Source organism: Oculina patagonica, chromosome 4 (assembly GCF_052425735.1).
Source record: "Oculina patagonica isolate OP01 chromosome 4, crgOcupat, whole genome shotgun sequence".
NCBI classification, from domain to species: domain Eukaryota; kingdom Metazoa; phylum Cnidaria; class Anthozoa; order Scleractinia; family Oculinidae; genus Oculina; species Oculina patagonica.
In genome coordinates this window covers 30,981,520-31,002,901 of record NC_135761.1, presented here as the reverse complement: position 1 = coordinate 31,002,901, position 21,382 = coordinate 30,981,520, and the positions used below count along the sequence as shown (strand labels likewise).

Here is a 21,382-nt window from a genome sequence, read left to right as displayed (position 1 = left end):
CAAATTATTCAAATTTGTAAATTTTCAAAATGTCTTTTAAAAACGCTTCCCACAAATCTTCTCCACTGTGGATATATTATCTCGGCTAAGTATGATGAATAGTGTTCCTTTTTCCTACCGTGTGTCGGAAGCCTTGCTGTCATTTGTCGCCAATGTCCTTCAATCTTGTTCGTATGGAAACCCTCATTGTTTATGAACTCGATGGAATCATGATGGTTAACTGTCTGATGGATATACCCGTGTTTTGACAGGTTCACGTATTCTTTCCAGCAATTTTGCTTTCCAAGACTTAATTCATAGTAAACATTGCAACAACTGCTGTTTCAGTGTTTTGAAACCGTGCTTGTTTGCCCTTGTTTGTTTACCAACTTATCTATGGGTGTGGCTTATACACGGAACTTTACGGTAAACAAAATGTTTTGTTTCTATGAAATGCCAATACCATAATTGTCACTGTCTCTCAGAAGGTCAAAAGCAAACAGTTTTGCCAGGTCAGCTGGTGATTGCAGTGGGCAAATGGTATCTGGTACAAAGACTTCTTTCTACTTCTGGAAAGGGCCTTCCCAGTCTATGCCATATGCCAATGCCTGTCTGTAGCCAGGATTTTGCACGGGACGAGACTTCTGGCACTTAATCCTGAGCGGCGCAGGCATGCAAACGTAGGGGGTTGTGGGGGTATTCTCCCACAAGAAAATTTTAAAAATAGGTTATTTTAGGCCACATTTCGTGCGTTTTGAAGACAGTTTGTTACAAAACAAGGCAATAAAAGTGAAGACATTAGGTAGACCGTTTCCCAAAATTTTTATTCCCTTTGTCGTTTTGATCTTAACCCCTCTTACTAGCCATTCTATTCTGCTTTTAGCCATAGAAATTGGTAAGCAGTTGGTAGGCATGTATTTTGGACTGCATTTAGTTTAGCTCATATGTAGGTATCATCTCAAATACACTTCAACTTTAAAATTTCTTCAGAGATAAAGGAACATAAAAAGAGGCCCAAGACAATTATGTTCTGATGAATTGTGCCGATTCAATCTATTGACCCATCAAAGACAAAAAACGTATGGGGATCAATGTCACAATGCCCTAACTTAATTTATCTGATATTCGATGGTTTTTGCTAGCTATCCGATGAAATGATATGCCTTAAGTTAAGTGTCCTAGATGATGGTTTAATACAAGCATAGAGATTTGACAGCTTTCACGTTGTTCAGTGACTGTTTAAAGCAATTAACTGGTGCATTTAGCTAGAGTTTTATTGCATAAACTGAAAAAATAAGTTTTCTTTTCCTGTTTAAGGTTCAGTTTTAAGATGGAAAAGAATGCCTCGCAAACAAGGAACAATACAAAGTATTTAAGGACCATAGAAACTTGTTTATGCAAGAACTGGTCTTAGCTTTATACCAGCGAAATAATGTGGAAGAATTTAATCATCTGGCTGGTATGTCACCGCTCTCGTCACAGCAACTGGACGATTGTGGGACTGAAAATGTTGTGCGAGTCACCCTGGCAAACCCAAGCTTTCAGTCATCACTGATGAGTGCAGTGGAAAAGATGATGGAGGCAAATCTACATCTAGACAGGTTCGGTTTTAACACACCTGAAACACTTATAACATCTGGCATTGGAGAAAAATGCCTCTCGGCCAAGTTAACAATCCTAATAAACGACATCGCCATTGCCATGAAGAAGCTTAGCTATGCAAGTTACAGGGGAAATTTTACAAGAGAGACCCTAGAGCCAAGTTCACTTATTCATATAAAACTTTTATTAACAGTCTGGCAACAAATGAACAGTTCAATTCAAGACTGGTAAGAGAAATGAAAAAAATAACTGAGCTGTTATCAGATCGACTCTGTGAATTGTTCGAGCCACTGGTCATAGAAGTCATAAGTCAGTGATGGTGTCTGTTGGTCCCTGACGAAACGTGGCTTTGTGGAATGCCCCATCCAGGAGAATCAAATAGGCAAGATATCGCCCAGGGCATTATCTGAGTATGACTCTACCAACGAACCTGACCCAAAGTATTTTCGTGAAATACTAGAGAACAGCTTGTCCCAAAGTGAGGTGTCAACCTTTTGTGAAGATTTTCTCGAACTGTTGAATTACAGTCAGAAGAAACAGAAAGATATGGTACCTTGCCTTGTTAGAGAGGCCAACAGCAGCAAGACGAGTCTTTTCTTCCCCATTTAGGGACTGGTGCATCATGGAAATATTGCTATAGCGACGAAGCAACAAGCCTTCAACAAAGCTATGACCAACCCATTTACTAAAATTATCTTCATCAACGAAGCGGACGAGAACACCTTGGACATTTCTGACCGGAAGCTTCTCACCCAGGGGGGATTCGCGGCTTATGATGTTAAATATCAGACTGCAAGGGCGCTTATCAATAAATGTCCAACGCTGATCACAGCATGACACAAGTGGCACTTTGGCACAGTTCACCAACCCACCATAGACAAACGTCTGCACACCTATCATTTTAGGAAGCTTGAAAATCCAAAGAAGAAAGTGATGGCGCGGTTAAGAAAGCACCCCATGGAGTGCGTTGTTTGGGCCACAGAACAAGCCAAATGCTGTGCAACTGACACCGACATTGATGACGAGAACGCACAAGATGAAGAAGGAAGTCTGCAACAGAAAGAAAAGGAAGATCTCAGAACGCTGTCACTCACTGATCCACCGGTCGAAGAAGAAGTATCGTTTATTAAAAAACTATTACACTTAGCAGTCCTTGGACTTAATTACGTGTATTATTACAATTTTATAAAAATGTATAAAAACTATATATATTACAGAATTTTAGAAATATTAAAAGCTTTTTACATTAAAATATATAAAAAAACTATTAAAAGTGATCTATGCAATGTAATTTAAGCTATTGCCTATAATAAAAGAATTTTTAAAACGCTCTGTCTTACAAACAGGCGTGTCAAACACTCTCCTGTTTTGAAGTTGGTGGCGTGTGGTTGGCCTTACAGGCAGCAGATTGACTAGTTTGTGTTTTTTTGTAGTTACAATGTCATTAAATAGGCTCTTAGAAAGCAAATCACGCCTGCCAGCTAGGGTAGGGATACCGGCCTCTTCTAATGCCTTTCTGTATCCTGAATTTGGGGAAATTATACGCATTGCACGCCTCTGGATAACAACTGGCATGGATATTCAAGGACTGATCTGGCATGGATATTCAAGGACTGATCTTATTACATTACAGTAAAATAGAACTAGATCATTAGAGCTGATTGCGGCACGTTTTAACTGTCGTAATAAGTACAGATGCTTGGCAGCTTTTGATGTGATTATTTCTATGTGATACGATACAGGCAGGTGGACCACATGCTCCAAGGGCAAGAACGAAAACTAACACGGCGTCATTATTGATAACCAACTCGTTTTTTAGTTTAATAATCACGTGAGCTACACATAATCCCTGTAAGCGTGAATTCTTATTTCAGTCTTTAAATTCCTTCTCTAAGAAGCGAGTTTTAATAGGTTGGTAATAGCGTGAATTTTTGTTTCTAAATCTACTTGTAAACCAAGAGAGTTCTGCAGAAATTATTATGGGAAGCAAAGGATCTGTCAAGATGAATGGGAAGTTGTATAGATACGTGCTCATAGTGATTGACGTTTTAAGCCGTTTTGTTTGGCTTCGCCCTCTAACAAACAAATCTAGCAGGGACGTTGCAAAAGAACTGGAAAGTATCTATATGGAGCATGGAGCACCACGCATAGTTCAAAGCGATCAAGTAGGAGAGTTCAAAAAAAGCCGTGAAAAAACTTTGTGAGCACATGGATATTAAATTGATTTACAGTCGCCCTCGGCACCCCCAGTCGCAAGGCAAGGTTGAACGTTGTCACAGGTCACTGAGAACTAGGATAGAGTACGACCTTAGTAAAATGGGTCAGGACAGTGTCAACTGGGCAAAACAAATTCCTCTTTACCAAAGGATTCTAAATAACAACCCCAAAGAAGTAATTGCCTACAAAACACCATTTGAAATTTATTTTGCACGGAAATGTAATAACTCTGAGAAAGCGTTTTAAAAGAGGAACGTCTTCATGGCCCTGGGAAAATTCGCCCAACAGAAAATGACCAGAAACTACGTTCCCGGCAAGCCTCTAAAGTGCAAAAGCAGGCACAAAAAGCGACCAAGAGGTGTGATAAGCGTGCGCAGCGAACACAGCTTCGCCTGAATCTGCCCTCTGTTTACAGCGTTGGAGAAACAGTTTAAAAGTATCACATAGCTATGAAAAAGATGACTACATCGAGGCTATTGAAGATCAAGGCTATAAAATAGTATATAACCCACCAGGAGATGGTAACTGCCAATTCAGTGCACTTTCACACCAGCTAAAGAAGCTAGGAATTTTCAGATCTGCCGAAACAATGAGGGAAGAAATAGTTGATTACTAAGAAAGCAACCCTAGTAATGAAGGTTTTCCTCTTTTGGAGCATTTGGCAGATAATGAGTTTGCTACATGGAGCAACTATACAAATGATATGTCACAAGATGGGGCCTATGGGGATCAGTTAACACTGTATGCGGCCGCAAATGTATATAACATTGACGTTCAAATAGTATCTTCCCTGGGAGCTGGTGGGCGACATGTGTTCAGCCAGTCAGCAAGTATTGCAACGGCTACTGTGTACCTTGGACATTTTGCCAAAAATCAAGGAGAACATTATGTGACCTTGGAACAAGTTGTGAGGGACCATGACAATGGTGGGGAAGTACTCGAAGAAATAAACCTAGAAGACATCACAGAGGAATATTGTCAAAATTGTCATCCACTGCCCAAACCCATGCCTATCAATGCCCTTCAGAAAATTATCCTCGTCTGCCGTGAATTTCAACACCAAACGATAAGTTCTTTGAAATAGCTTTGTGGGAGGGGAATCTTTTTCAGAAGAGGTGTTTTTGATTCTGTTATTTCGACTGGTGCTAAAAGACTGGAGGTTGAACAGATAAACCTTGATTGCACTTCCCTATCCACCTCTTTCGTGCCTTGAAGTTTTTGTTGACACTCGTGAGTTTGACGGCAACTTCGTGCAATCTTTGCTTTTGATAGTGAACTTTTGCAACAGCACAACTGTGTTTTTGGTCTTCTGACAAAATGCGTTGCTCCTTGCTTGTAAGCAGATTGAGGCATTGTGTTTCGACAATTTGATGATAGTGCGTCGGATGAATGTACTTTCCAATTGCATCAAAGACAAATTTACTCATGACGTCACCCAATTTGCTGTGCTATCCCCCATTTCTAGTGACAAGTACGAAGCCGCACTGGGGTTTCAACAATGGCCTTACGAAATTTATGTAGCTTTCGAGCACCTGCATGCTTGCGTTGGTTAGAATCAATGAGTCGAATCCATACTTGTTGGCCGTTTTGAACTTTTTCTGGTGAATGAATCCCCCGTTCTCCTTAGCTGCTCTAACCATGTCCACGGTCAAATATTGATAAGCCATAGGCCAAGATCCCTTTGTTACAAATTAAACTGAAAATAAATAACTACAGAAATTTTTCGTTGTGAAGGTTTTAGGTATGTAATATTTTTCTTTTGACCAAAATGCAAGCAGCTTTATACTGCCTTATTGTAGTCATAAATACTTTAAGCCAATCAAGTAGTACATTGCCTTGGAATCACTGGGGTTTTTTTAATAAGCGATGGTGACTACATTTTTAAAGTCCTTGTGACGGATAGGAGTGCAAAAATCTCCTCGTCCCTGCCCCTCGTCCTAACCTAGGATTTTCAGCAATGGAGGTCAAAAAAAGAATCTGGTCAGGGCTCACTGTATCTGCGATTGTTAGAACCATCCACCAGTGAGGTAGTAATACTCTTATTTTCTCTCATTAACTTTCTTTCATATAACTGTTTAGTCCCTCTTTTTTCAAAATAAAAGCCAAGACAAGAGCCAGTGAAGAATGCCTCCATCACATGGCAAGTTTTTGCCTTGAGTTTAAGGAACAACGCTTTCAAGATATATGTGATTTATTCTCTTGGATAACTCGGAAAGAAAGAAAGGAATGAAAAATGTTCAGTTAGAAGAAACTGTTTTTTGGCTTGTGAAATTAATGGTGCCACTAGGTATTAGGTAAGCTAGAATAATCTTAAGCCATGCATTTTATTTTTCTGCCCTACATTTTAATAAACCTCCTTTTTAATTTCAGATCCAGCTGCCCTGATGAACAACATCCCAAGGTACGCGATAAGCCAAAAATGTGCGTTTACCGGCGGGATACTAACCTTCAAGACATCCTAGTTCATATCACCTTCTCCTCAAACCCTCAACAGGAACAAGCCCGGGACCTTTCCCTGTCAGCGACCTAGGTGCCGGACATGTGCATTCACCGGAAAAACTCAAAACATCAACCACCCGAACGGAGTTGTGCACCCGAAAGGACACCACACCTGCACTACGACCGGAGTCATTTACGCCATCACATGCTTCCGTTGTCAATCAATGTACATCGGAGAGACTGGTCGTAGGCTTGCAGACAGGTTTGGCGAGCACCTCCGCTCAGTTGAAGGTTACCACAACAACCAATGGTACCAGAACGGTGGTTTCCCCGTGGCCGAACATTTTAACCAAGGGGGACACAATTCCATCCACGACATGTCAGTATCTGTTATTAAGCAAGTTGCTGGACCGGCGGCCCAAAGACGAAGGGAGGAGATGAGGATGATCTTTACTTACAAGACACTGGCCCCTAGTGGCATGAACATTGACTTAAAATTTTAAATTCACATTTGTATTCTCAGACTAATATTCTGATGTTCATTTAAATTTTTGTCATGTGCGCTGAGCGCGCGCGCAATCTCGCGCTCTGTTTATTTTTAAACGACGCGCACGTACGATCAAGCGTTCCTTTTAAGACATCACATTTACACTGATGAAGGGGTTTCCCCGAAACGTCTGTTTTTAAAAAAAACTATTTTGCACTCCAAGAACACTTATTGAACACTTATTAGCCAAAAATGATAATCTATCATCTATCTAAATCAATTTGGGCGTAATAATTTGGCTGCCTCAGTTGTTGAATTGTCAGTAATGCTTAAATTGTTTTTAATGTTAAAGAGATGTCCACTATTATTTTCAATTTTAATTATTATTTTGCTTTTAAATTTTAGGTGGGAGTTCCAGCCGATGACCTTTGTTTAGACAACAGCATCTTCCTGTGCTGCAACAGGGCCTGTCCCACACTGGACAGTACGGCCCTATTGTATCGGCTCAGCAGAATCTAGTTGGCAGGGGTGCGAATGGTTCTGGCAGTGGGCCAAATAGGCACTCGAGGGCAAGGGCTCCAGGTAGTGTCCCAGTGACACACACCATGACCACCAACCCCAGCCCTAATGTATCGGCTCAGCAGAATCTAATTGTCAGGGGTGCGAATGGTTCTGGCAGTGGGCCAAATAGGCACTCGAGGGCAAGGGCTCCAGGTAGTGTCCCAGTGACACACACCATGACCACCAACCCCAGCCCTACTGTATCGGCTCAGCAGAATCTAGTTGGCAGGGGTGCTAATGGTTCTGGCAGTGGGCCAAATAGGCACTCGAGGGCAGGGGCTCCTGGTAGTGTCATGGTGACACACTGTGAGCACCATCCCTAGCCCTATCGTGTCAGCTCAGCAGAATCCAGTTGGTAGGGGTGCTACTGGTTCTGGGAAAAAAGTTTTACTCGTCACTAAATGAAACGAACTACTGTCTACTTCACGCACATACTTTTCGTGTCTGAAATAACAGGGTTTTTTCCTTTCTAGAAATATCGAGCACTGATGAAATCAGCCAAGGTATCATTTGTGGCGGGACATGTACATGCGGTACGAACGATAAAGACGTCAACAAAGTTTAATTCGTGGCCTCCAGGTGTCCTTGCTACGAATACAAACGACCCTGTGCTCGCAGATGTCAACGCCATAACTGTAAAAAATGATTATAACATCAACGGTGGCCAACAAAATAGAGGCAAAGAAACAATCATTTGTAGAGGGTGTAGATGTGGATGCAGACGCCAATCCAAAACGGTCAGACCTAGTGAGAGGTCGTGCAGAGACAGAAAATGAACATCAAAGTGTGCATGCATTGCAGAAGGTATTGGTTTCACAGAGTTGTGTTTGTGTTTCAACTGTGGAAACATTGTTCGCGAACGTGTTAGCTCAGGAACACCCAACCCACAAAGAAAGCATAAGCGAGAACTCGTTTCTCCATATAAAAGAAAAGGAGGGCAAGACTTCATGGAATTGGAAAATGCGTCAGTTGATTTGGGGCCTTGGAGAGTTTTAGAAACACTTTGTTTGAAAGTTTGCCAAGATGTGCTTGTGAGTAAAACCATTCACACAAATTCAACCAATCTGAAAGTGTTGTACAATTATGTTGCAGAATCTGAAAGTGTTAAGACTGCGTCATTGGCAATGGCGACAAAGTCGACGGCGCAAGTAGCAGCAAAGATGAAACATTTAAAAGAGCATCATACATTATAATTATTGTAGTTTTTAATGTTGGGAAAAAGTGAATTTATCCCTTTGTCAACCTTTCAATGGTCAGTGGTCAAGAGGAAACTCTAGAACTGTCCATTTTTGTGGCTAAAGACATGTTTTGGTTCTTCGTGTATGATTGTGTATCAGCTTGCATACCAGTTTACAAGAACAAGTTGTGCACAGCTTGATTTTCTGAGAGTTATACCTCTTTCATGAATAATCGTTTCTCAACAGAATAAGAGTTTTATACGCTCCTTGATTCTTTGTTGTTGTACTGTCTGAGGCTAAAGTTGCACATTTGTAGAAAGCTTGCAACATTTTGCAAATTGCAAAAGCAGATTCAAAAGTGGCCGGCGCAACTGAAGGAACGATACCTTAGTTTCTATCTTACTTGTAAAATGGAAATGGAGAAAAATTCTTTTACTGGTATACAAAGCTCTCCATGGAGCAGCGCCTTTATACATTAGAGACTTACAGTAGAACCCCTATTACCAGTTATCAGTCCCGAAATTATCGTCGGTGAAATACTATATATAAAACCTCTATTAAGCGGCCACCTTTTTGCCGTCCCGATGAAGGTTTTCTATTGTCTTTACCCCTATTAAGAGGCAACCCAAAATTTATTCAGAAAAGGCGATGACAGATATTAGTCCAAAATATATGAAGTTACGACTGATAAATACAGTACACTCAAAACACACGCTTTTATTATTTAATGATAATTCATTCCATGTTCACTTAGGCTATTAACGACATCAACCGAACGGTAACTGCAGAGTAGAACGTGTCAAATTGTTTTCTCTATAGACAGTACTGTGGCATTGTTCATCAGTTTGAGTCATTCATGTCAATTACATTCAAATCCTTCCTTTTGAAGCTTTGATTCCAACCATGCAATGGAAAATTTGTCTCCTGTGAAGTGATATTCACATGGAACTTCCAAGCCATATCCGCCTTCACAACTGCTTTGCCATTATTTGTTCCCCTCTTTAGAAATTTAGTGAGCCATATCGCCATAGGTTTCGGGACATGTCCAAGAACTTCATGGTCATTCCCCAGATGATTTTCCTCACGTGGACCTGGATGCACAATCTCCACAGCGTTAGGGTCTTTCTTGTTTTCTGGTTCCCGTTTGAGTTGATATTTATCTTCCACATTCGGCACCCACATATCCATATATTCGTGGTAACCTCTTATAAATGATTTCACTCGTAGCATAGCCCCGTCAGACATCTTAACTTCAATTACGGATGATACAAAAGTTCTTTTGATAATGTTACAGATAAAGTGTCAGCGGGAAGAAGTGTTTACTTATTAAAAGAGTTTTTAAGTAACACTCTGCTACAGTTACAGGGATTGTCGTTTTCATGATATCCATGACTTTTTATATTGATATCGATTAACTTGACATGGTTTTGGTTGAGACCTTGTACCACAGGATACAGTACTTACCCGCTTAAGAACCCATTTTTTCAAATTTAGCCTAAACGGGTTCTTATGTAAATGGTGCTTAGTGGACTTGACTATTGTAACAGCTTATTATATGGACTACCGACATGTCAGCTACAGAAATTGCCAAGAGTTCAGAACTCAGCCGCTCGCCTTGTTTTAGAACAAAGCAAATATTGTCAAATTACTCCTCTGCTTAGATCACTCCATTGGTTGCCTGTCAAGTTTTGTATTGACTTTAAGATTTTATTGTTAACGTTTAAGGCTATCCATGGTCTCGCTCCGCCTTACATTACCGAACTTATATCTGTTAGGGATACTGGTGGTAGATACAACTTAAGGTCAAATGATGGAATACTTTTAAACTTTCCTACCATCAAGTCTTTTATTACCCTGGGTGACAGATCTTTTTATATGGCTGCTCCAAAATTATGGAATGATCTTCCCATTTTTATTAGAAATATTTTATCTGTAAATAGTTTTAAAAAATATCTTAAGACTCATTTGTTTCAGAAGGCGTTTTTAAGCTAATTTTTATTTTTTATTGATTGTAATTTTACACGTATCATGTATTTTAGTATTTTTATTAATTTTAGGGCCAGTTAGTAATTTATATTTTTATAAATATTGTAATGCGCAAGTGAAAATCCTTGATTGATACTTGTGCAATATAAGTTCATTAATTAATTAATTAATTTTAGGCTACGCAGGTTCTTAAATAGGTTCTTATTTAATGAGAAATATATTATACACCTGTGAATGGTAGAAAGGTGGCATTTATATTAATTTAATGCCAAAACAGGGTCTTTTTTGTTTAATAAGCAACTTTCACTAGTCAAACTTGTTTATTAAGCCAAAAAGACGCCTTACTTGTTTAATAATTACTGAAGACAGGGCTTATCCCTTATGTAATGAAAATTTTCAAGGTTTTCAAACATTATTTATACCAAATTTAGAAGTGTATACTTGTTCAAGTTCACTGCTTTCGAGTTATGTCTTTTTGCATGAAGTTTTTTTAGGTAAATTTCTATAAGAACCTTTCTATAAGAACCTGTTTCAAATTTTAGGCTAAATAGGTTCTTATGTAAATGGGGTCTAAATTGATATTTTTAGGCTAACAGGTTCTTAAATTGCAGGTTCTTATAAGCGGGTAAGTACTGTATCAGTCTTGACTTAGATTTGTGCGATTGGTTTTTGTGCTTTTAATGTCCATATTGACTTTTTATATTGTTCTTGTTGAGACCTTGTCAAGGATATTCTTGACTGGATTTGTGTGATTTTTAGAGGACAGCGAGATAGCTGTATTACATGTAACAATAGTCAAAAAAACGTTTTATATCGTTCTTGTTGAGACCTTGTCGAGGATATTCTTGACTGGATTTGTGTGATTTTAAGAGGACAGTGAGATAGCTGTATTACATGACCTTACATGTAACAATAGTCAAAAACACTTTTTATATCGTTCTTGTTGAGACCTTGTCAAGGATATTCTTGACTGGATTTGTGTGATTTTTAGAGGACAGCAAGATAGCTGTATTACATGTAACAATAGTCAAAAGGCTTAAAGCATGCTTGTATTTGATTAAATTAACGTTTTCACGAAGCCAAAACTTAATTCCCGACCAACCCCTATTAAGCGGCCAGTTGCCAATTCCCTGAGGGTGGCTGCAAGGGGTTCTACTGTAATTTCCTGTCACACCCCTCGGCAAATTTTAAGATCAAGCTCTCAACACCTTAAACACATACAGAGAAAGAACGTTTGCTGTGGCGCCCCCGAGATTGTGGACCTCGATCCCACAAGAACTTAGATTGAGTGCTTCCATTAACATTGCACTACATTATCACATACACTAAGTCAAGCGCATACCCCTAGTTAAATTTTTTAAAATGTCCTTTGCGAAGTTCTCTATTTTTTGCACAAGCAAGCCTCTTTGTGATCTTAACAGTATCCAGTATGTCTGTAATCAATGCATGACAATCCATCGGTAGGGAGTTGTTCAGTCGACCCTGCTCTGTGAAACCACGAAACCAATGAAAACACAAAACCAATGAAACCACGAAATCGATGAAACCAATGAAACCACAAAACCATGAAGCCACAAAGCCAATGAAACCACGAAACCTATGAAACCATGAAACCTGTAAAATCATGAAACCTATGAAATCATGAAACCTGCGAAACCACGAAACCTACGAAATCATGAAACCTACGAAATCATGAAACCTATGAAACCACGAAACCTATGAAACCATGAAACCACGAAACCTATGAAACCACAAAACCAATAAAACTACGAAACCTATGAAACCACGAAACCTATGAAACCACGAAACCAATGACATTATGAGACCTATGAAACCAAGAAACATATGAAACCACGAAACATATGAAACCACAAAACCTATGAAACCTCGAAGCCAACAGAACCGCAAATCCAAGGAAACCAAGAAACCTTTGAAACCATGAAACCAAAGAAACCACAAAACCTCTAACTACACTACACCTATAAAACCCTCCTCAGTACATTATATATATATAGTGTTTGTGGTCGGTACATTATATGTCCCCATACATAACATAGCTACCTTAACCGCTGTGTCAACTGCTGTCCGCTAGAACATGTTAGTCTTTCTGGTCAGCGGTTCGGTTATGACCTGGAAGATTTTTGATTATAATCTTCCGAAGTCTCTATGTTGAAGGCTATATAAAAAGACTATAAACCATTATTTGTCCTGCTTTACAGCCTGGAGTTCAGATCAGTTCTAGTGATGAATTATTTGTGACTCTACAGGGTTACCTGGATTATCCAATCAGCCCAGGAAACCTGGTATGTTCTTAAGAATGCATAAATCAAAACATTTATAACATTTAACTTTTTAGCCATCATATTAAACTTAACGTTTGCATATGCATGTTAAAAAACAAAATTAATTCTTTTCCTATGATTTAATCGAAATTTCAGGATAAGAATGAGCTTTAGTTTTCTCATTCTGTAGGACATTAAGGTCTTTCTCCTTGTTAAAGAGTAAATAAACAACAAAAAACATCAACATTATTCAATATCTATCGGAAACTTGGCCACTCAGGTAAGGGCAACTTCCAGGGCTTACCAGTAATACCACAGGATAAAAAAAAAATGAAAAAAAGTAATACCACAGGATGAATCTGATGAACCTGTCAGTCCACGGGTTAGAACTGGAAACCAGACAAGTGGGCAGGTTTACAACTTCACCGTGGTGTTGTTGGATCCCAGTAACGATTCCATCCCCAGAGGAAATTTAAGGCAACAGCTTCGTGACTCTAGCCGTATAGTGAACTTGCTGATGAGTAGGGGGACTCAGGAGACAGGAGCTCTGAGAGCCCTCAATGATGCCTTCCCTGTCCTCAGATGAGACACCACCAAGTAAGTCATAAATTCAATATAAATTGTTACTTAAAGGGGAGCTGTATCATGGAGATTTCATTTGCAACTTCAAATATGAAAAAACATTTCAGTGCAGGCAACAAGTGGTCTAGGGTTGTAATAGATTTCCACCTGGTGTATTGAAACTGTCAACAGCTAACTCTGGCCATGTGAAAAGACATTGAAATTAACTAACCAAATGCGTTACAAAATATTCTTTGGAAAGGAAAATTCAAACTTTTTGGTCAATGGAAATTTAATTTTAGCTTGGATGACAGGATCTAAAAACCTTTGCTTGTGAATTCCTTGTTACAAATTAAACTGAAAATAAAAAAACTACAGAATTTTTTCCTTGTGAAGGTTTTAAGTATGTAATTTTTTCTTTTGACCAAAATGCGAGCAGCCTATTGTAGTCATAAATACTGAAAGCCATTCAAATAGTACATTGCCTTGGAATCACTTTGGTTTTTTTTATGGTGACTACAATTTTGAAGTCCTCATGACGGATAGGAGTGCAAGAAATCTCCCGATCCCGGCCACTCGTCCTAACCCAGGATTTTCAGCAAGGGAGCTCAAAAAAGTATCTGGTCAGGGCTCACTGTATCTGCGATTGTTAGAACCATCCACCAGTAAGGTAGTCATACTCTTATTTCCTCTTATTTACTATCTTTCATATGACTGTTAAGTCCCTCTTTCTCAAAATAAAAGCCAAGACGAGAACCAGTGAAGAATGCCTCCATCATATGACACGTTTTTGCCTTGAGTTCATGAAACAACACTTTCAAGATATATGTGATTTATCATTGGCTTTAATTTGTCTTAGATAACTCGGAAAACAAGAAAGAAAGGTATGAAAAATGTTCAGTTAGAAGAAAACTGTTTTTGGCTTGTGAAAAAAAATGGTGCCACGAGGTATTAGGTTAGCTAGAATAATCTTGAGCCATGCATTTTATTTTTCTACCCTACATTTTTATAAAACTCACTTTTTAATTTCAGATCTAGCTGCCCAGACGAATGAGTCACAAATGATAACCTGTCATCTACTTTAATCAATTTGGTTGTTATAATTTTTCTGCTTCAGTTGTCGAATTGTCAGTTCTGCTTAAATTGTTTTTAATGTTAAAGAGATGTCCACTATTATTTTAAATTGTAATTATTATTTTGCTTTTAAATTTTAAGTGGGAGTTCCAGCCGAGGACATTTGTTTAGGCAACAGCACCTTCCTGTGTTGCAACAGGGCTTGTCGCACATTTGACAGTATGGCCCTATTGTATTGGCTTAGCAGGATCTAGTTGGCAGGGGTGTTAACGGTTCTGGCAGTGGGCCAAATAGGAACTCGAGAGGAGTGTCCCTGTAGGGTCCCGGTGACTCACACCATGACCACCAAACCTGGCCTTATCGTATTGGCTCAGCATAATCCAATTGATAGGGGTGCTGTTGGTTCTGGCAGTGGGCCTAATAGGCACTCGAGAGCAAGGGCCCTTTGTGGTCTTCCAGTGACACACACTGTGACCACCAGCCCCAGCCCTATTGTATCGGCTCAGCAGAATCTAGTTGGCAGGGGTGCTATTACTTCTGGCAGTGGGCAACATAGGCACTCAGGGGCAAGGGCTCTGACCACCAACCCCAGCCCTATCGTCTGGGCTCAGCAGAATCTAGTTGGCAGGGGTGCCACTGGTTCTGGAAGTGGACCAAATAGGACCTAGAGGGGAAGGGCTCCAGGTAGTCTACTGGTGACACACACCGTGACAACCAACCCCGGCCCTATTGTATCAGCTCAGCAGAATCTCGTGACCACCAACCCTATTGTACCGCCTCAACCTAATTCAGGTGGCAGCAGTGCTACTGGATCTGGTGGAGGGTCAAATAGGGGCCAACTCGATGCTGGTGCTAGTGGAACTCTATCATCTCCCAGAGGCGGGAGAACAGATGATGTTGTTAGGGGACCTACCCTAACAACCCCAATCGGCACTAGCAATCCACCAATGAGGTGGCAGCTGCACGTCCAATGGAGATTGATTCCTCTAGTGATGAGGAAGATCCACCAATAGTCGATGAGGACTGTGGACGCAGATGGTGTGCAACACTTTCACTGGACTCTAATAATGAGGATGTGACTGAAGAAACTGTAAGGAGCAGTGCTCCAGACACCGCAGGAGATACCCGTAATAGAAGGCTCAGGTGGTGCATGGTTTATTATTTTTTCGTTATGGTTAATATTACAGTCATTTCAATATGTAGAAACTTTGAAATGACAAATTGATCATTCTGACAAAAAATGCAGATCAAGTTTTAGTAATATTTCTCAACCTTGAAGTGATTTACGAGGAAAACACCAGTAGATAACTCAAAAGAAGTAATGCTTTGCTACTAAACTGTTACAAATTTATTCAATATTAAAACTTATTGTAGTCGTCAATAAGTCCTAGGGACATTTGAAAAGAATTTTATTTCAAAGTTTTGGACCACAACGAAGCATTCAAGTTGTTAAGTTCAGTAATTTTTTTTAATTTTTGTTATTACCAGGAATGTTGTGACAAGTGGACCAGGTATGAATGAAATCAATGAAGTTGATGAATTCAGTTGAAACCATTGTTATTAAATGAATAATAAAATGCCATTTGACACCAGGGTTTTATCTGTTTGAATATTGTTACTGGATGGATATAATTTTATTCTCCTCAATTACATGCACACATGCACATTTCCTCTTGCCTTTAAATCTCAAACAATAAATCAAAGTAATTATAATGAGTTGACTTGCTCAATCAGATGGAATGCCTGCTAAAAGGATACAAATTTTACTTAATGGAACTTAATTGGTTTCATTTGCTAATACTTTGAAATGTCACAACTTGTTTCTTTATCAAAGGTTCAAGAATATCTGCCATTATTAAATTTTCAGCCACGGATATTGCATTTCTAGCATTCTGATTGGTTCACTCAATCCCGGTTGTCAGCTCGTATACCTTAGTTTGACCTTATTTGGAAAATGATTGCGTTACTTTTGCCAAGATAAAATTTTTCTACGGGAAGCGACAGTTCCATCGGAAAAATGGTTGAAAAACAGCAAATTTGGCGAACTTTATGAACAAGAAATAATCAGCGGTGCCTACCACAACCACAGAAATGCCATAGTAAAATTAACTACGCAAAACAAAAGGATTGATGCGAAAAGTTTAATTAATAACACTTGTAAACAAACAACAAGAGCGAGTCAATAAAGTAGAAAAGTAGCAAATAATTTACGAAAGAACGGCAAACTGACACAGTTTCATTCAGTGTACGTCATAAAACTAGGCTCAGCACTTCCGTAAAGTTTGTTACCTTTCAATCTTGGTTTTGTCCTTTTATACTTCAACAAACCTGTTCCACTTTAAGCTGAATTTCGCTTCAAATAATATAGCAGTCTTGATGACAGCCGTGGAGCCATAAAGAAGTACAATGTAAACACTTGCTTCGTTCGACTTGCACAAGACTTGTAGTTTCCAGAAAAGCTTTTGCTTCGGATCTTCTCGTAAATCTTAACTGTTGTCACAATTTCCAGGATATTTAGACGACTTTAGAGGGGATTGTTCGAGGAAAATCTTGGAAAGAAAACTCTCTGGCTCGCTTTCCTCGTATGTTTCATTCAACTCAAGAAGTGAACACCGTGCCAGAAATTTTCGCGCCTCCTCATACTATCACTTCGTTTACATCAAAATGAAATGTCCAGTCGATTTAAACTTGAGAAGAATTTAATAAAACTTTTATTCCATTCGCCCTTGTTGGATACGAGTCATTATAGCCAACTCAGCGCTTCGCGCCTCGTTGGCTATTTACCACCTCGTATCCAACGCGGGCTCATGGAATAATTGTTAACTGTACATGTAATTACACCAGGAGCACCTTGTCCATCGGCTCCACCTCCAAGTGTACCTGTTACAGGTGACTAGCCACATATTCAGCTTTAAATTTTGACGTTCTTGTCTATGGTCGTCAATAAATTTCCAGACTGCTAAGTATGCCAGCAAAAAAGATGATTTGGTTATGCGTATATTAAATAAATGTAAACATGTCCTAATGATAACTATTTGCAAACTTCTTTTTAGGGACTATGGGATTACTAGATGCAACTGCTTTGCTTGATTTGTTGCCCCAAAATCACGGTAGACATCATCGTTAGAAGACTTTTCCTTTGATCAAATGGGCCAAACTTGAGCGCATTTTTCTTATGCAATTTTATTTTAAACTGAAAGTTCCATCGAGTTCATGATCATTAACGTCAGTTTAAAACCAATCCTTTTCCAGGCCATTCAGCAAGTGCATTGGAATCATCCATTCAGATAAAAAGTCAGTAAATTTGCCATTTAGTCATCCATACAACTTTCCTGTGGTAAGTGGAACATTGCATGTTTTATTTGTTTTTGTCTCTCAGAACAGATCGATACTCATTTGAAATTTTGTCAATTCTCGTAGCACTGGCTTTTACTTGACGATATTACCAGTTCAGTTGATGGAAATGGCTCAAATGGAAGAACAATGCAGACCAGCACTAATTTGTGTTTGCAAAAATTCTTTCTACTGTTTTTGTATATTAACAGAAATGGGTTTTTTTTCAAGGGCAATTTTGGAGAACAGAGAAATTGTAACATTGGTGAATGAGAATTTCCTGTTTTGTGTACAACTATCCGAAGGAAGTGCTGGAAAGGAAGGTACTTGCAAACCATCTCGTGTATTGTAGTCGAATGCAAGCAATCATTAGACAATTATTACATTCTGTCATAAATTTATTGTCAATGAATACCTTGAAAAGAATCTGAAGATGATAATTTAATCAACAAAATTTTTTTAAGAGCTTTATATTGTTATGGAATGGACATTAAAAGGAATTTTTCAATCAATAAATTCTTAAAGAAAGTATACATATTGTTGAATCCATTGGAATTTTGATTGCAGCCATAACAGCTTTAAAGGATGATAACAGTGCAGGTGTGATTGCAGTAATGTACAGTGTTGGCAACAACATGAAAGTGTTGTTCAAAATTGCAGGTATAGTAATAATTATTTCTTATTACCAACATTATATGAGAAGTTTAAACAATAACAATACCCATAGCCTGCCGAAACATAACATTTGGGTAAGTTTATCTCAGGAATAATTAGTACTGATGAAAACTTGACATGATTCACAATTCAGTTGACTAATATTGACGAATCATATTCTGATTACGGTACCTGACATGATTATTATTTAAGGACCTCCAAGTGTCAATGAATTAAAAAGAGCTCTGGAGGAAGCACTGAAGGCATTCCAAGAACAGAGAAACAGATGGTATTTCGCTTAATATTCCTTAATTAAGATTTGTTATAAAGTGACAATCTTTTCTCTAAGAGCCAATGACCCTCTATCAGCAGGCAGATGATGGACATGAGGAAAAAGTGGTACCTGTGAAACATACTTGGTTGGCTTAATAAAAGGCATTCAAGAATATATAGAATCATGCCAATCTAATCAATCCAGTTTAATGAAGAGATTTGAGATGGTCCAATGGGACTTACTAATTTGAAATTTCCTTTATCACTAATTTATTCGAAAGCTTTAGTGATCTTCTGACCGTGGTTTGCTTTCCAGGCATTACCGTACCCAAATTCGCAAGTTGCCAATCAGAAGCGCGATCTACTGTCCTGATATCATACGATATCAAGTCACTGACCTGATATGCCACCATATCACGGTCACTTTGAATTAAAGTAGTGTTTCCGTATGATGAATTGAAAAGAGGTTTTACCAATAAAACAGAAACGAGTATTTTTAATTAGCTGGTGTTTACCGGTCGTAAAATGAGAAAACTTTCCCATCAAAACTAAACTTGAGCGCGCTCGCCAATTGCGCGATGTTTGCCGACGAGTACTGAAACATTCACACTGAAACAATGGAGTCGGAGTTTCCAAATTTTTCGCTAAATTTGGATTTTGAAAATTTAGGGAATGAAACTCCAAACAAACGAGTAAAAAAATGTAAGAAGAGGACTTGATAGCCGTGTTGAAGACCAAAAAAGTATCAATACAAGCAGGTCAACACATTTTGTACTACGTGTCTGGCAAGCATGGCTTCAACAGATCGAAAAATATCACCGGATTTTTGGCTGAATTTGGGTACGGTAAATACCTAATAGTACCTTTTTGGTACGCTTCGGCGGCATATCAGGCTCGTTTGGTCTCACCATGGGTATTTTGGCTCGACTGCGTCTCACCAAAAATATGAACCATGGCTCGACCAAACTCGCCTGATATGCCGCCGAAGCGTACCAAAAAGGTACGATTAGGTATAAATACTGTTCTGGACACCACATTTTATGAATGATTATTATTTGTACTTTTTCGCCTTGTTTGAGGGTTGACATGACATGTATATAAAAATTATGTAAATATTACGAGCATAAGTAAGGTATTTAATTGGCACTTTAAGGAATCAGTTCGGTGAGCGCCGCTATGGTTGCAGAATTAAAATTCACAAAAATAAGACATGTCAGCTCTTGTCCATGCCTATGGCCGATTCCAACACTAAAAGTTCGTGATTGAAGGACTCATGTCAACTCCGACAAATCTGATTGGCTAAAAACACACAACAAATATCCTTTGATTGGCTGAAAATACAGAGTTCTCTACACATACTCACAAATCAGGTCAGGCAAGCAGTGGTGCCAAAAATTCCAAAAGTTTGAACTTAAATAATAATAATAATAATAATAATAATAATAATAATAATAATAATAATAATAATAATAATACAAACATCTTAAGAATAACAATCTATTAAAACTATATACTTATTTAGATAGAACATTCACAATCCGTCCAGAAACTTAAGATCAAACAGTAGAATTCAAGTAGAAATTCCACTAATATCTAACACCTTTCAAGATCATGCCACTACACTATTTAACAAGCTTCCAACGGACCTTAGAAACACTGCGGACCATGATGTTTTTTACAAGGAGGTTAAGCGCTTCCTATTGAAAAAAGCTAAAGCCACAAACTGATCTTCACTAGGTTTTATAATGTATATAATATAGTAAAGAATAGAGTAATATAATGATTATACAGTTAAAATTGTAAATATAGTTTTTTTTTTAATTTGTTAGGATAAGGGTTAGTTTGGTTAATGTAGAGATACACTATAGAAATGTTACCAATAAAACCATCACACCAAATTGTTTCCTTTCTCTTACAGCATTTCTAGTAAAGACCATTTCCCACAAGGAAATAGTCGTCATCAGATCCGATAACGAAATAATGTCTCGCTCCAAGAGCAGAACAGTGACAGCTGACTGTCATCAGCCATAGAAAAAAATAAGTTAAAATATCAAAAATAAAGTTACCATGATGTTCCCCTTCAATAAAATAGTGGCTACATTTATGTTAGACGATGCAAGCACTTCAAAACTACATAATTGAGTTATTACATGGGGGTGATAGTAAATTTGGGCAAGAAAGAGACTTTCACATGAATGGTTTTTTACTGGCTCTTTTTAAAAAATGTTGGAGCAATTCACTGCAATCGAGCAAAGTGCAAGCGGATTTCATTAATTCGAATGTGATGAGTGCGTAATACACTTATTATCAAGACAAATATCAAGCTTAGGATGAAAGCAAAAATTCTGCATCAACAGACTAATTATCAAGGGTAACCTAAAGAAAAGCAGGAATGGAGGAGGCTAGAATAAGTAGTAGAATAAGGATTTTTGAGTTTTAAATATCGTACTGTACCCGATGGGAAGCACCTTTGATTAGTTGTTCAAAGAATGGATAGCTTTTACCATTCTGTAAAAAAAAATTTATTTTTTTATTGAGTTGTTGAGTTTTCCTCTGAGATGAAAAAAGGTAGTTTTTTGCAGCTTAGCCACAATAATGAGCGCCAAAGATGCAAGCCTCTAGGGGGTCCATGGGCATGCACCAGCATATCTGTGTCCAAAAAACAGGGGTTAGTGTAGCAGAGCAAAAGTCTTCCTTTGCTAGAGGAAAGTTTAAAAAAGGAGAATATTGAGCAAAACGGGAAGCCGGAAGTGATC

At 38.5% G+C, this 21,382-nt stretch overlaps 2 long non-coding RNA genes and 2 pseudogenes across 2 annotated transcripts; all 4 read left to right on the top strand.

The window, feature by feature from the left end:
* The first annotated feature begins 516 nt into the window (after positions 1 to 516).
* Positions 517 to 2,777, top strand: LOC144652141 (uncharacterized; annotated as a pseudogene).
* Positions 2,778 to 9,978: 7,201 nt separating this feature from the next.
* On the top strand, positions 9,979 to 14,013 carry LOC144652139 (uncharacterized; annotated as a pseudogene).
* A 3,183-nt stretch (positions 14,014 to 17,196) lies between these two features.
* On the top strand, positions 17,197 to 17,766 carry LOC144650196 (uncharacterized). Its single transcript, XR_013570042.1, has 3 exons — positions 17,197 to 17,255; positions 17,420 to 17,476; positions 17,619 to 17,766. It is a non-coding gene; the product is annotated as an uncharacterized LOC144650196 (long non-coding RNA).
* A 147-nt stretch (positions 17,767 to 17,913) lies between these two features.
* Positions 17,914 to 18,949, top strand: LOC144652137 (uncharacterized). The gene is made up of 3 exons (XR_013570455.1): positions 17,914 to 18,022; positions 18,267 to 18,359; positions 18,567 to 18,949. It is a non-coding gene; the product is annotated as an uncharacterized LOC144652137 (long non-coding RNA).
* Positions 18,950 to 21,382: the final 2,433 nt, after the last annotated feature.